Source organism: Protopterus annectens, chromosome 9.part0 (assembly GCF_019279795.1).
Source record: "Protopterus annectens isolate FY-2018-M chromosome 9.part0, PAN1.0, whole genome shotgun sequence".
NCBI lineage: Eukaryota > Metazoa > Chordata > Ceratodontiformes > Protopteridae > Protopterus > Protopterus annectens.
The window spans coordinates 1237574106-1237590100 of NC_056743.1; the positions used below are offsets into that span (position 1 = coordinate 1237574106).

General features: G+C 41.0%; 1 protein-coding gene across 1 annotated transcript in view; it reads right to left on the minus strand.

Moving 5' to 3' along the window:
- The window catches only part of LOC122811966 (V-type proton ATPase 116 kDa subunit a3-like), a gene marked incomplete in the record, with an annotated part of 518494 nt that overhangs the window by 339425 nt on the left and 163074 nt on the right, over window positions 1-15995 (minus strand).

Here is a 15995-nt window from a genome sequence, read left to right on the forward strand (position 1 = left end):
TGTCAGTGTGGAGTCTTATGGGGGCCGAGAGAGATGCAGTAGTTGCTAACAGTAAACTAACAAGCCAGTTGTTATGAGTATACTGCAATACTGTCTGGGAATACTGCCTGCCTCCCTAATCCCCCTCCTCCAAAAGACAGTCGGTACCAATGCATTCCTCTGATGTTACAATGGGATGAAAACAGAGGTTCAAATGGCCACAGTCATGTATTTCAAGTGACTGCAGTCCTAATATAAATGTATACATACTAGGCCTCATCACTACTCGTGTCTAACACCCAAAGGTAGCCACCTGTATTTGTGCTTGATGTGTGAGTGTAAGGAAAGTGAAAAAATGATTACAGTAGTGTATTCTACTTTGTTGCTCCTAGAGATTGCACTGCCCCCTAACATGTTGTAGTAACCATTTTTGAATGCCTCCGAGTTCTGTGACAAAAGTTAAAGAAACTATGATCACACTGTCCTGCAATGCAAACAGAATCTATAATGACCTTCTTTGCATACCTTTTAAGGTTTGACTGTAATACAAACTACAGAAATAATGACTCTGGAGTCTGCCTGTCCTCCCTGTGGTCGTGTGGGTTTCCTCCGGGTGCTCCAGTTTCCTCCCACATCCTAAAGACATGCTGTAGGTGGATTGGACACAATAAATTGGCCCTAGGTGTGTGTGCCTTCTGTGGAAGGTTGGGTGCCGGGTTGGCAACTCGACACTGTAAAAACTCCACTGCCAATCATGAGCGGATAAGTGATCCGCTGTGGCAACCTCTAACAGGGGAAAAAGCTAAAAGGACGACTACACAATCTCCAGCTCCCAACATAACTTAAAGCAGCCTTTTGTACACACGTGTGAGCAGGGCTGGTTTTAGAATGGGTGTGGTTAGAGGCCACCACTTAAGTCCATGTCAAAACCATTTATACAGTCTGGGGAAGTGGGGACCACCAGACTCCTAGAAAATTTGTGTCTAGTGTTGTGTGACACATTGTATGCTTTACGTTTGAAATATGACTGCAATTTTTTACTGCTACCCAGAAGAACGTGTGCTGGCATTATTGGGCATGTGCACAGATGAAAATAGGGGATATATTTTTTTTATTTTTTTTTTTTACACAAACATGCCATAGCAATTCTAGTTTTGCGCTAGTCTGAGCAAATACATTGTGCGTTACTGGTACTGCCACACCAGATCAGTGTCTGTTTATCCTAATAGGGTCGTATCACTGCCTTGTTTATCCTAACAGGGTTCTATCACTGCCCTTTGTTTAGGTTAAATAACGTAATAAAAAAAAGATTGCGTTTTCCCTTACTTTTCCTCAACCAGGAGCAGTAGGGGTGAGTCACTTATTTAGCTCATTGAGGAGTGATGCATACCTGTCACTGTCCCTGATTTTTGCCTCCAAAATGATTTGCTGTAAATAATTCCGTGTTGGTCAGGAATTCCAAACTTCAGTGTGTCCTATTTTTTTATTGCCCAAAAATGCATGTTGATTCCAAATGTTACATTTTAAATGAATTAGAGTAGTATTAAAATGTATTTCTGCTAGTGAGCATTTACTCTTATTTTTAGCTTTGCGTAGAATTCTTGGAAGTTGAGAGTTACAGTATCTGATCTGTCAGTATTTGTAAAACTCTCAGAAGATCTGAATTAACTGCTGCTCTTTTATAATCCCAGGTATGCTCTGAGATCAGTCGCTCTGGGCTACTGATCTTTAGTGCTAACCTTGCTCATGTTCATGATCTGCTTTATCCTAACATGGTCGGATCCCTGCCTGGTTTATCCAGACGGGGTTGGATCCCTGCCTGGTTTATCCAGACGGGGTTGGATCCCTGCCTGGTTTATCCAGACGGGGTTGGATCCCTGCCTGGTTTATCCAGACGGGGTTGGATCCCTGCCTGGTTTATCCAGACGGGGTTGGATCCCTGCCTGGTTTATCCAGACGGGGTTGGATCCCTGCCTGGTTTATCCAGACGGGGTTGGATCCCTGCCTGGTTTATCCAGACGGGGTTGGATCCCTGCCTGGTTTATGCAGACGGGTTGGATCCCTGCCTGGTTTATCCAGACGGGTTGGATCCCTGCCTGGTTTATCCAGACGGGGTTGGATCCTGCCTGGTTTATCCAGACGGGGTTGGATCCCTGCCTGGTTTATCCAGACGGGTTGGATCCCTGCCTGGTTTATCCAGACGGGTTGGATCCCTGCCTGGTTTATCCAGACGGGGTTGGATCCCTGCCTGGTTTATCCAGACGGGGTTGGATCCCTGCCTGGTTTATCCAGACGGGGTTGGATCCCTGCCTGGTTTATCCAGACGGGGTTGGATCCCTGCCCTGTTTGTTTAGGTTAAATAACGTAATAAAAAAAAATTTCCTTTTCTCTTACTTTTCCTCAACCAGAAGCAGCTGTTATGGGGCCACTACACAGGGGTGATTAAGGGGCCCCTTGCTGCAGCTATGGGTATTGTAGGTACCTAAAGCTAGCTATTTTAATTTTAGTGGAAAGAATGTCCACCAGCAGGATTTAACTAAGCCAGGGGTACTGTATCTGTGATAAAATTATGTATGTAATTATGAAGCCTGTTACTTGACGTGCTCCATGTAGTACTAGTTGCAGAAAAAAAAACAAGTGCCTTGTTGGCTTTCAAAGCTGTAAAGTACTTATTGAGGGCTGTCAGACTGTTTTAATGTATTATCTTGTGTGTCCCTGACTTTTTGTAATATTACTGGCGCAGACAGCAGTTAAAAAATAAATCCATTTGCAATTCTGTCATTTGCTGGCTGGTTCTGGCAGGTTTAACTGCATAGTGCAATACTCTGCCTTAACAAGTGAAGCAGGGGATGCTTGGCTATTAAGATCGGTTCTTGGGCAGTATAGAAGGGCTTAAATGGTTTATCTTTTTCCTATTGGATACTTATTCCAAATTCAGAATGCACCTCGAATACTAGTTAGTCAGATGTGCATGCTTCAGGGCATACCATCTAACTTGTCTTTTTTTTTTCTGAGTTTCTCTTCTCTCAAGATTTACTGAAGATTGACCAGCTTTAGAACCTACATATATTGAACGTTGCACTCTGCTTGATTGTACTTTGCACTCTGCTTGCTCATTACAGTGTATATTCAGTTTCTCCTATATATTTAGTCTAAACTGCTATGTTACTGCTTTCATTTCTGTATTTTTAGTTTGTGAAATGTTTTGTATTTCACCTTGTCTGAGCCTGAAATTGGTCTGCATTGAACAGTGCACTTCTCAAGTAAACAAATATATCTGTGCGCTCCAATATTTATTTTAATCACTCTGCTCCATGTACTACTAAATATTTAACATGTCTAGGCAGTACTGTGCTTCATGCACTACTAAATTATTTAACATGTCTAGGCAGTATGCACAACATGGAGAAGTAAATTTGTTGTGCTCAGGGTTATGGTTTGGGTGAAATGTTAGCATGCTCCAGTGAAATTGAGTCGGTAGCTAACAATTCAACAGAAATGGGAGAATGGCACAACACAAATTCAAGAAGAGCAAGTTGTGCCCGTTTGGTATTACTCTACATTGTAAGGGTAAAGATGACGTCAGAAGTTATAAAATACTTTTAAAACAAATGCAGCACATTTCACCAACATAGCAGTAGTTTAAAATATCTGCACATCTGTTTAAAAAAAAAAGTTCTTTACTAAAGTAATTTAAAAGCTCTTGCATTGCAGAGATAGCTTTGATACCTATGCAAAAGTGTGAGGGAGAGTGTCTTTGCACTTGAAGGACTTTGAAATGGCTGCCTTAGCTACTTTAACTGCAGTACTGAGAATATAAATCAGAGTAGTTTGTGCAAAAACAAGTTGCAGATGCTCTGCAAGATGCACATACTAGTTCACAATAAATGAACAGGGCAGTTTAGGAATACATAGTTCCTATCTGGGAATATTGCCTGCCTCCCCACCCCCCAAAACAAAACAGTCCCTGCCTGTGCATCCCTGTAGTGTTGGATTAGGATAAAAGTAGGGGTTCAAATTGCCATAGCCATATATTTCAAGTGACTGCTGATGTATATAACATGCCTGTATATGTGCCCAATGTGATTTGTGAGGAAAGTCAAAAAAAAAAAAAAGCTATGACTCCATGTTCACACCTCAAAGGTTTGACTATGTTGAAAATTAAAGAAGTAATAACCACACAATCCTCAGCCCCCCATAACCCACAGCAGCTTTCTGAACAAGGCTGGTTTTAGAATGGGTGCAGTTGAAAACGGAGGCTATTGTCAGCTTTATCCTAGCAGGGTCATATCACAGCTCCTTTTTTTTTTTTTTTTTTTTCAGGTTGAAGTGCATAATCAGAAAATTGATATATTTTTCCCCAACCAGCAACAGCTTTTGTGGGGAGTGGGGACCACCAGACTTCAAGAAGATCTAAGTTTTTGAATGTCCTTTGATATATTTCAATGCCTTACTTTTGAAGTGTTATTACTTGTTATATACGTTTTTTACCAATGCCCAGAAGAATAATCTGTGTCCTGGCATTATTGGGTGTGTGCACAGAAAAAAAATCAATATTGTTTTATGCATACACGTAAGCATAAGCCACAGCAGGACTAGTTTTGTACTTATTTCAGCAAATATTAATACATTGTGCAACAGTGGTACTGCCATGCCAGACTGGTGACTGCTGTTTAACAATCTTCTAACATCGGCAGGGGTAAGTCGCTTTTATACTCAGCATTGAGGAGTAATGCATAATTGTCACTGTCCCTAATTTCAGACCTCCTGTGGTTTTGCTAATACTTTTGCTTTAATACTGAATGATTTACCAGTAAATACATTTTTTCCATTTTTTTGCACATGGGGTCAGGGTGTCGCTTGAACAGTGACAGTCATCTAGAGCCAAGGTTTGCATGGCCAGTTGGCTAGGCCTGCCATGGAAGTTCTTCACACACTCCCACCTATGGCCAGTTTAGAGTATCCCATCCACTGACTACATGTCTATGGAATGTCGAAGAAAACTGTAGCACCTCAGAAGAAACTCATGCGAACACAGGGAGAAATGTAGACTCTACACAGAAGGCACCCCCGCCAAGAATCGAACCAGGGAACCTCTTGCTGTGAGGTGATGACACTGTTTGCTGCACCACGGTTTGTTTGTGCAAAAATCTCAGCAACAGAATTTATACCCATTTGTAGTTTTAAAGATTGAGAGAATTAAAACTAGAAATGTTTCTTAAAATCTGCTGAGATTTATTCAGTTTAGTGTGGCTTAACCGTATTACCTTGCCATCCGTACCACTACAGAGAAAAAGAATTAAACTACAACCATATCAAGTTTCTATTTTCAAAATAAGAAACACTATGCAGCCTTTCAGAATGTAAAAAAAAAAAAAAGAGCAAAACATGAACATTTACTAGCAACTATGAAGGAAGTTCCCAGAATTCTTAGTGTTTATTCTAGCCTTCTAACAGTTCTTTTGTTATCCAGTCTCCCCTTGCCTGCCAGAACAGTTACTTGGTTGCATGATAAAATTTTCAACATCTACAAGACCAAAAAGTAAGTTATCCAGCAGTTATATTAAGGTTGGGGTAGTGTCCCCCCCCACCCCAATACTACTGGTTCTTAAACCATTAGACACTCAATGGAAAAACGACTCGATATGGAAAAAGTCCAAGGCCCAGCTGAGCAAATCTATCAACCCCCTGCTCCCAAAATAATCTACGCTAATCAGAATCAAGCAGTCAAGCCATTCGAGTAAGAACTGACTTGCAATGTCATGGATACCGTAATGGGCATTACACCAATGGGCGTTACACCAACAAGCAAAATCAATCTTCAGAATGTGGAATGCTACACTTATCTTGCATGGTGTGGAACAGATGGGTGAAATGTGACAGGTTTGCTAGCAGCAAGGAAGGAAGCTCACAGTATAGTTAAAATGTGGAGTTGTGTGTGTGTGTGTGTGTGTGTGTGTGTATGTATGTATGTATTCTTTTGATACCCATTCTCTCCTTGCTTGCCGGAACAGTCACTGTTAAGATTTAACTTGGTCTTTCCCTAACACAATCTAAGTACAACTGGTACAACTGGATGGGGAACAGGAAATTCATCCCTGGTTTGACACCTGTATCTCTAATGGACACAGGCAGCCTGTAAATGGTTAATCTTTCAGGCCCCTGCTTACACTTACAAAGGGTACCAGAACTTGTCAGAGATTTGGGATGCTTGGCTAGGCTTAAAAAGGCTCCAGTGACCATTAGCCTAGTAGACACCTATGATCCAGTAGTACTCATGAGGCAAAACCGTTATACAGCAGCTGTATTGTTTTACTACACACAACCTGCTGTTCAAGCATTATAGACTTGAGTGCAAGTTGTAAAATCCAGGGTGCTCACTTAAAACAAGCTATTTTCTGTTAGCATCTGTAGTTACAAATTCATAATGAACAATTTTAGCCTTTCTTCCTCATTACTTCTGCCCACAGTCATTGTTAATACTGTGACCTCTAACCTGGGCACATGTGGTGTATGCGCGCACACGCCACTTGCTCTTGTATGACTCTGCAATTCTGTTTGAGATGAGTGAATAAATTCATAAAAATAGCCCAAATGTTTATCTCTGCCTGCTGATACAAGAACCATGCTGTGGAACTCCCTTCTGCGCTCTCAACTCCTTGGCTCAAAACTCGATTGGGAACATATTTTAAATATTTCTCCTGTATATGGTAAGTTTATTGTTCTAAGATTTTTTTTTTTATTAGCAAGCATTTTCTGACAAAGTCATGATTTATGATTCTCTCAGCCTCCATTGTCTAGCTGTGCGACTGAGCAGCCTAGGAGTGCTGTCTGGTTAAGGGACTTAAGTCTGAAAAAGGTCTATGGAAATTTAGGGGCACTCTTCTGGTAAACAAATCAAATGTTCAGTATTCATAAAATATAAATTCTAAGTTTAGAAATGTCTTCAGTGTTTGCAACCCTTGAAAGTTGAGTCACTCTCTCCCTAAACTCATCCCAAGAGACTTGAGGTCAACGATTCTGCACTTCTAATTCCATAGGATAACAAATTCCAACATTATGAAAAAAATAAAAAACATGTTTAGTGAATGTGAATGAATTAGTTTCATCAGTTTTATTTCTTGTATCATATTTCTGTCCTAAAACATTAATCCCAATACAAGCTTTGTATAATTCATCATGCAGACATTTATGTATAATACTTGAATCACTTCTCACAAGCCTGTGTGAAACGGATAACAAAGATAATCTCTCCAACCTTTTCTTTTAACTTCTTTAATCTGCTTGGTGTAATACCTTTAGATCTTCTCTAACTACTTGTGAGTTGAAAAAGCAATCAACTGAGACTCCATATTATGTCAAGTGGTGTCACAACAGCCTTATGCTAGGGAGAATGTACTCTAAAGATTAGATATTGTACATAGAATATTTTTAATTTGACAATAAGTATCCCTTAAATGCTGTTCAGAAGGCAGTAACCCATCAATCCTCACCCAGATCACTTATACCATCAACTTTTTGTAGGATCGCATCATCAGTAGTAGAAGGATATTCCTTTATTAATTGAAACCAAAATGAATAATTTTAGTTTTCTTAATATTAAATGTCATATTTCTCGACTGTGACCAACATACCAATCTGTCCAGAGATTATTGCAAGATCGTAAGGTCATCTCTCTAAATGTTATTACACACCTATATTACCATTGTCAGCATACTTGTGCAACCATATTTTACAACATTGTGGGAAACTGAACATAAAAAATGGTGCAGTGGGCCTACGACTGACCCCCTGAGGGACTTCAGACTTGTGTCCTAGAGCTATTAAAATAGTTACTAGTCTTCACTCTTGCATTGTCTACCGTGAAGCCAATTATCTACGCACCCAATTAACTTACCATTACTAGTTTTTATTTACCACTAATTTCAGTGCAACTCTCTGTGCAGTATCAAAAGCTCTATACATTTCTAAATGTACTACATCCACTGGTAAACTGTTATCCAGAGCTTCTTAACACATGATCTACCTGCCGTAAAACCATGTTGTGTCTTGTATCCTGATTAGAATGCAAATTTTAGTGATTGCAGTCTACAACAGTTTGAGAGAGTCCCATTTTGCAAGGAAAAGATAGGGAGAAGAGGGTAGGGCAAAAGCCCCAAAACAGACCATCTTGAATACCATTTTCTTTTTTCTGTTTGTCAACCCTGTAAACCCAGTGGACAGTACCTATTTTGAGGGGTGACCCAGGAGAATTGTTTTTAGTGACCTGCTCAGTCACACAGTAGATAAATGGAGGTGGAAGAATTCAAGCCCTTTACTTAAGGCTCTGAGCTGTTTAATAAAACTGCTTCATGTAGTCCAAAGTGCCACACAACTCTAATTCACATAAAATATTAAAGGACATTGGGTTTTGTATTCACATACATTTTCTGAACAAGAGGAGATGGGAAATTCTAATAACTGGTATTATTGACTGCACTCCTCAATGGCCTTATTAAAAACTGAAGCATTTAGTGACGGTGTGGCAGTTGGTGCAGATGATTGACTCCATGCTGTTGGTGAGCTGCTTCCTGTAGTCGAGTACATTGTTTCTACCTCCATTTGTCTACTATGTGACTTTAAGCAAGGGTACCTTTTGCTTGCTTTACAAAATAGAAACCAAGCTAGAGCATAAGTAATAAGGCAAAATGTTTACATGCATTTTCTTAATACGAGTAGATCTGGATTATAATGATCTAATGGATCTCTCGGCAGGCTATTGGACCACCATCCAACCCCAGCCATCCATTACTTGGCTGTGTCTATCATAAACCACAGCTTAAAAAACCTGTTAGTGTGCATAATATTACCTTTTTTTACTTACAATGATCAGAGATTGGATTAGCATGAGAACTGTAACCCTCTTTCTTTAAAACTCACATTTAATGCAGATATATTTGGCAGGCCAGTCAACAACAAACTTGCTGAGATTGATAATCAAATAGCATGTAATGCAGTGCCATTAACAGCTATCTGAAGGGTGCAGACTTCAAAAGGCAAATGTATAATGTATTTGGTAACAGCATGAGAAAGCTTGGACACCAAGTGCTCTCTTTCAGGTGCAGCTCTGTCGGAAGTGACTTGGTCAGACTTGTACTAGACACATGAAGACTGTGAGGGAATCAGATGCCACACTACAGGAAGCAGCTCATTACCATTTCATAGACTTGCTCATCTAAACAGGAGCGGCCCTAGGTCAACTGGTGCTCTAGGCAAAAGGGCTCCACGGCACCCCCCACTACATTACCTGGTGCCCCCATCCTGGTCTACCTATACCAAATAAATACTGGAAAAGCGCCCCTGCTAGACCGGTGCCCTAGGCGGCCGCCTAGTTGGCCTATGCCTAAGGCCGGCTATGCATCTAAACTACTTGCCAAACAAATTGTTAAACAAGTTAATTTAAAATTGTCGTCTTGGTCAAAATGGGAACATTAAACTTCTGGACTCTGCTGTCTAGTTTATTCGCAGTCAAATAATAAACACATTGTCAACAGTCAACCAAACAAGGAAGCCAAGGATAGTGCTTAAAGAAAGTGGCTCTTATGATGAAACTCCTGTTTACTTCAATCTGTTTCCTTTACAGCATAATTACTCTGGGATGCAGGGCACACACACTTGTAAGAAAGTTCCTCAAGTGTGGAGAGGTATTGTAGTGTTGAAGTGAAGTGTTGAAATTTTGTAAGGAATGCAATGCTGATTGAAAAGGAAATGTTACAATTCTGTATGGTTGATATGCATGTTACTAAAGATGCACGTGCATAGACCACAGACACAAAGTGCATCCTTAAAGATGAAATGTAAAAATATGCTTAAAGAAGAAATGCAAAGTAATGTTTAATTTTAAGTTTTGCGACATCTCGCCAGTAGCCCCTAGGTAATTGCCTGGTGCTGGATCTGGCTCTGATTGGTGGGTTCATGTTGCTTTTCTGCTTGGCGTACAGTAAATAATGGCAGGAGCAGCTCTTTTTGCTAGTATGATTGCGTTTAGGCCTTGTTTCATAGGATCATAGCAAGACCCGTATAAGCCTAGCCAATAAATTAGCCCGTGTTCCCATAAGTCAACACCCGATGCCCCTGTCCAGCACTGACACGGGTAGAATCCCAGGTGTGTATTTATTTCCCATCCAGTCATCCAGGTTCCTCTTAAAGAGGGATAAGTACTCTGCTTGATGTGGAGATTTTGTTCCACAGATGGGTGAGTCTCTAGGGAAACATCTGTCCTGTTCAAGTTGAGGTTTTGGGCGCGGGTCACTGGAGTGGATTTTGGCTTATTGATATGCAGCGGTTTCATCAAGGTGGGGTCAGATTGCTCTGTGTGAGACAGAGTAGAGGGACATATCAGTGTAGGATAGATTTTTGAAGCCTTGGATTCTCCTGGTCAGGAACCTCTGTGGTCTTTCCAGCTGCTGCATGTGCTTTGCAAGGTGCATGTTGAAAGGGGCATTATACTCAATGATGGGCCTGATAAGGGAGATATACAGGTTACGACTTCCTTGTTCCTGGAAGAAATACCCTTACTAATGAGGTGAACCATGTAGAAAGCTGTCCGTACAATGGAGGCAACATGGTAAAAAGTTAAATTGATGTCAACTTGGGTGCCCAGGTCCCCCTCAATTGCTTGCCTGTATGCTTAGGACGTTGTTGTTAATTTGTGGAGATGTCACTCTCCCAAAAGGGAATGATGATGCATTTTTTGGTGTTTAGTTTGAGGCCATATTTCTGGCACTAATTGTTTGTCTGGGTGAGAGCCTCTTGCAGTATGTCTGCGTCACTAGGGTGGTTGTTGACAGCTCCCAGCTTGCAGTCATCTGCAAAGTTAGTCAACCATAGACCTCTGGTTTTGGCTTGCACCTCTGAGAGGTATATCCCAAACGGCAGGGGCCACAAAACTAATCCCTGGGATATGCTGCTCGTTACAGGTCTAATTGGGGTAGTTTCCCCTATCAGTGAGCCATTTGGCTACCCATCTGGACCATACGGATTTATGTAAAGCTGGGATAGCTCATCTATTATGCCCATTTGGGGAATAGTGTCGAAGGCCTTGGCCAAGTGAAGGTAGGTGGCGTGCACAGTCTTTCCCCTCCTCCATGGCTTTGGTGACTTGACTCAAAAGTCTACCAGATTTAACATGCATGATTTCCCCTTGACAAGATCAAACTCTGTGGGATCAAACATTTGCAGATTGCCGATTTTATCCTTGTTTAATATGGTCCATGATGATGGATTCCATGGCCTTGCAAATCAGCCTAACTAAGCTGATGGGTCTATAATTGCTCCACCTTTGTGCAGAGGGATGACAGCTGTCCTCCACTGAGCTGGGACGAAACCGGTACTCTGGCTTAAGTTTAATAGGGTGCCTAATGGTGCTGCGAGTTCCTGCCAGAGTTGATGCAGGATGCAGCCTGGGATGTCATCGGGTCCCATGGGAGCTGTGTTTTTAGCCTTTGAGAAGGGTGGTAATGACTTGTTCTTAGAGATAAGGGGTGGGGGGCAGGTGCTGGGGATATTCTGAATTGCTGATGGGGGAACAGAGAAGTGATCTGCCAGCAGGTTGGCTATATTCATGGCATTTGTGCACGTGGTCATGACTATCAGTTCTGAGCAGATTTGGGTGTTTCCCGTTGTGGACGTATGTGAAGAAGCCCATATGATTGTCTTTAGTAGATGTGGCCAATTTGGACTCTAAGCAACTTTGGAGGATTTCACTAACACCCTTATTTCCCGGTTTAGGCCAAGAAGAAATTGCTTCCAATTTGGCACCTGTTCTTGGTCCTAGACAGAATTTTTTCCTTGTGTTGTAGAGGTTTTGTAGCTGTCCACCAGACAGGTTTACTCTTCCTTGAGGAGGAAGATTTTGTCCTGTCGGGTATTGCTGAATCAATGCATTTATATAGGTGGTTGTATAGTACTTTAGTGCCAGCTCCTACAGTTTGGGGAGGGGGCTGTGAAGCTGTTTAGACCTTCTCTCAGGAGGCTGTAATCAGCTTTGGAGAAGTTTTGTTTAAAGCATAGCAGGGGGGACAGGGGAGATGGTGACAGCTTTGTGGCCTGATCTTGCCAGGGATGACACTGTGGGGATGATGCAATGGTTTCCTATGTTTGTTAGTACCAAGTCCAAGATGTTGTCATCTTTTGTGGGGGGTATCAAATAGCTGGTCTGAGGTATTAACATTGACCAGATCAAGGAATCTCTGAGAATTTGTGTTCTGGCTCGAGTAGTTCTTCCAGTCACTGGTTGGGTAGTTAAAATTGGCCAGGATCGGGGTATAGGGTTTAATCTTAATAAATTTGAGGAGGTCCAGATAAGAGGCATGGGGGTCCTGAGCCAATGTTTGAAGCCTGTAGCTAACTATGATTTGAATAGGGGACTTGTCAGCCGTTAACTGCACCTAGAGCGTCTCCTGAGAGTCATACTGTCTGACCAGTCTGGAGCTGTGTATATCTTTTTAATATATAATGAAACCTCACCTTTGGCTTTGATACCGTCAGTTTGGGTTTTGTATGTATGACAACATGAGTAACCGGGTAAGGCTGGGGTGCTCTGTGAAGCTTTGAACCAGGTTTCTGTGTCTGTACAAATGTTAGTGTTTTCCAGGGTTGAGAGTGCTTGCAGTGAGTGCAGTTTCATGTTGACACTCCTAGCGTTCAGCAGCATATGGCCTTTAAATTGCATTTAGATGAGATTCTCATGTTAGTCTTTATCTCAGGACATTGTCTTAAAAAAGCCATTATGGAGGAGGCAAGAGCCTTTGCCAGAAGCTTGAAGCTCAAGGGAGACTGTTGCAGGCCATCTCTGGCAGAGTATTGTGGTATGTCAATCATTTCTTCCCAGGCTGACAGGTACTGGATCCCCTTAGAATGACACCTGAAACTAAGCCAGTTGTTAATCATTTTTGTTTGCATTGAAGCATCTTTCTGGGTGACTGTAGAATGATACTTACGGCTAATGACCTGCCTGGAGCACCTATTCAGTGAGCTTCATGTCTCTCTCAGATTACTACCCAACCCTGCTAGCCTCTGCACTTTCAATTATTCATTCGTGCTGGAGAAGGTCAGGCATCCCTGTTACACTCACTAACAGAGAAGGCAGGCCCTTACCAGCATAAGATGGCTGCCAGGAAACTCTGCAAGTGAAACAGCCAGGCCTGGATGCAGCAAACCTGTATCCAGACTATGCTACTTGACTGGAACACACACAACTCCCAGAAAATGCACAGATAGCACTCGCACACAGAAAATACAACTCTCAGTATGAAGTATTTTCTCCTTACCAGATTTTGGAACATTCATAGTGTGCCCATTAAATTAATAAATTGTGTTGTGGAACACCAGTCCAGCTGTTTATTTGTACTTTCATAAAATTAATACAGTCTGTTCCTTTTAGTTTATCTGGTACAGCAGAAAATCTCTTTTTTTCTGTATGCGCTGATCTTCTAACTCTAATTATTTTAAACCTCTCTTCTTCAGAAGTCCAGTGCATTTTCATTTCAGACTGATTTTTGAATTTTTCAGTTTTATTAGTTCATCTGAATAGCTAGTTAAAGCTTCTGGTTAGTCCAGTTTTTGACACTACATTCTTTCAGTATTGCAGTTATTTTAAAGCCTCTGCATTTGAATTTTTTCCTCTAAATTACTGGAAGCCATCTGTTGTACCAAAGCTGAAACCTGAACTGTTTTTTGCTGAACAGCTCAAAATTTCTTCCCAGACATAGTTTTTCTCCTTTTCTCTTCTGTTCTCCAGATTTCTTCTTTTGGCATTTAGGCAGTGTAATTACTAGCCAGTAACTGAATTTTACCCAAAGTGATAACGTTTGGTGGCTTTTTGCAGTTTTTCTGTTTTCACATTGGGAGAGGTTTATTGTTGATATTTATTTATGCAACCATCTTGGAAGTCCAAATCTGAATCACTGTTACGTGTTTTGTATTGTATTTAAAATTTTTGTACCCCAAAGGCTATCTTGACAATTGCCATACTAATATTGTTCAGTTTTTGTCATCTTCTTAAATGGAGTTTGGTTCCATATAATACGACACTGCGCAGACTGCCTAAATGTCTATTTTTTTCATCCTAGTAGATTAACAATATCGCAGAGAGTCATTGGCGTTTTGCAGATTATCAATGAAGGGAGAGTGAATGCTCCTTTATCTGTTTAAGGATACAGCAGACATCGGGAATAGCATTAAAATTCTGGTGTAAATATCGACTGCATCAATTATACTTTGGAGCTTTTCTCACCGGGCCCCTGCTGAAAAAGGGCATCCATGCTGAGTTGGACTTTTCCCGGTCAACCAAATCATAATTTTAGTGAGGTATATAAAGGGGGGAAAATAACCTAGGTGCTTAAATATATTGAATACATGGATGAGGATCAGGACTTTTAAGAAAATAATCTGCATTAAACCCATCATGTTTAAGCCCTGCATTAAGTAAACCTCTTTATAAAGCAATAAGTTTGCCACTGCAGTCACATTCACACAGTTGCTCCACAGTGGTGTCTTTTTAAATACTTTAATTGAATGAGTTGTCATAAAATGTTTGAGCTTTCACAGCATTTACATTTTTAATACCCTTAACACGCTCTTGCGGTCTAATTAAACTACTATGAAATTTAAATTAAATGTAAAACTTACTGCAGAAACATCAGTGGGTGGACCACATTACAAGTTCCCATAGTTATGAGCTTCACATGTACTTGCATACTGAACAGTATTAGCACAATTATTTATTGGCATGTTTTTTACCCAGGAAGTCCAACTGGGTAGGAGCCCATTTTAGCGAAGGCCTGGGGAGAAACGTTTCAAAGTATTACAAACATTTTTAAGAAGAATAATTTTAGTCTTTAAAACATAATACAAAAAAAAATGGTTTAAATAATTATACCAAATTAGACATATGAAGTTATTTGTTAACAGTAGATAAATTTATCAATTATTTAAGAGTTGGAGAAATTTCAGCTAGTTTATAGAGACCTTCAAGGTAAGTTAATATAATACAAACAAGAATTGCAATAGGAAGTGAGAGAAATGCAGGCTTATGGTGTATTTAGACAGAGGGGCAGGAGAGAGAAATTGATAGAAGTAAGAAGTGAGTGAAGAAGGGAGAATAAGGGAATGTAAGATATTTTCCCACATGTAGGGATATAGCTTATCCTGGTGATGTTAAAGAACAGAGCCAGATTTTGGCTAGGAAGTCTTTCAGAATGGTTTTGAAGGATGGGAGGGAGGGTATTGACCTGATGAATAGAGATGAGGAGTTCCAGGCCTTAGCAATATGATACTTGTATGGGCAGTTCCCAACAGATATGTCTGTGGACAGACAAGATTTTGGTCATTGGATCATAATGACCAGCTAGTAACACAGTTGTGTAGAATGTTAGTGGATAGTTGCTTGTGTAGTAAATACTAAAGCCAGCTGTATCACTGTCTGAGGCCCTGGGAGAGAGTGGCTACTGCTGGCTTGCTCTTACTGCAAGTATGGAAGTGGCTCTGGCTTACCAGATGGGTGAGATTTATTGACAATATTAGGCGCAACACCCAGTGGAGTCTTGAGAAATCTGATCTTGAGCTGCCATTGTATTAACACTAAGTAGACAATGGGATACTAGGGTGCGGATGCATATTTCTCTTTGGGAGGTAGCTATTGCAGACTCTGAGAAGCAGCCTAGATGGTGTTCTTATGGGGAAAGGGTAGGCTGCCTCAAGTATCAGCAAGTTAGCCTTCTCACCACCACCTAACTGGCATGGAGGAATGTAAAACTGCTGGTGGGTTTACTAGGCAGGAATGAATGGGCCATAGGGCTTTTGACCAGTTTGGGGCTATCCGTTTCCTGTTCTTCCAAAACAGGCCGGTTGGATGAAGGTAGAGCAGACCACAGGCAAGATCGTGTGGAGGGGAGCCAAAAACCTCATAAGTAAGGAAACTGGTGACTTACCCATCCTCATCTGTAGTCCTTTGGTTGCATAAGCTGTAGATAGTG